This window comes from Chondrus crispus, genomic scaffold (assembly GCF_000350225.1).
Source record: "Chondrus crispus Stackhouse genomic scaffold, scaffold_41, whole genome shotgun sequence".
Lineage (NCBI taxonomy): Eukaryota > Rhodophyta > Florideophyceae > Gigartinales > Gigartinaceae > Chondrus > Chondrus crispus.
In genome coordinates this window covers 158,573-159,621 of record NW_005179300.1, presented here as the reverse complement: position 1 = coordinate 159,621, position 1,049 = coordinate 158,573, and positions in this window count along the sequence as shown.

The window sequence follows — 1,049 nt, the reverse complement described above, 5'->3', positions numbered from 1 at the left end:
CCGAGCCGTACACGGCCCGGATTTCCCGCGGTTGTCGGTGCGGTAAGTTCATTTGAGCCAAATAATTCGTCGTCCCATAGACGCGAGTCCTCATTACGGGTGACTCGAGGGGACGATCATCGTCCCCCATCTCGATATACATGTCATCATCGAGATGCGTACACGACCTGATGGGTCTCAACCCAGTCCCCGCCCTCAAACACACAGGTGAACCTCCCTGTTTCCTCAGGGAGCTGGCGGTTCTCAGCAGCGACGCGATCCCAGCGGATTACGCGGATTTCCTGCAGAACCGCGGCGAGGTCCGCGGCCTCGTCCGGCGCTCGGGGAATTATATTTCCAACACCCAAGAGACGAATATCCTCTTGTAGCATGGGAGAGATCCGGAGAATATACCCGGCACGCGCTTGATACAACACGTTGGCAGCCACGAAAGCCGCCCACTCGGTGGGAACAATTTTTCACTCGAGAGCCAGGGGATCCGCCATCAGGCGGCTTCCCAGATACGTCACAGCCGTAGGCATTTCGGTCCTATCCCCGTAAGAGCCCTCGACTTCAGCCCACCAGTGTGGAGGGTTGACATACTTGCTTCCAAGACAATTAAGGTTCAAAGCCGTAACCTCCCTACAATGTGTCGGGACAAGCAGGGAGTGCTTGTGGCGCATCTTGCGCTCTAACGTCCGGTCGTTGAGTGGCATGACCATTTGCGGGTCAACCACTGTGACGTTCGTCGCATACGCAGTCACGTTCCGACCTGGCAAGACCAGGGGGTGCTCAAGCACAAGTAGCCCTGAATCCAATTCCGCATGACTGCGGAGGACTTCGGCATGATCGAGTTGTCGAAGTAGAGCGATGTATCGCTCCTCGCGCTCGAAACGCTAGTATGCCATGTCAAAGCGCCAGTTCGTCGGTATCGGACACCGATGGGGCTTCAGAATGGCCACACGCCGTTCAACGGCGTTGCGGAACCGGTGCGCTGCTCCGGTTGAGCGCGGCAAGAACCGAGAGTGATCGGATACGGACTCTCGGTTCTTGCTGCGCTGGGACTGGGC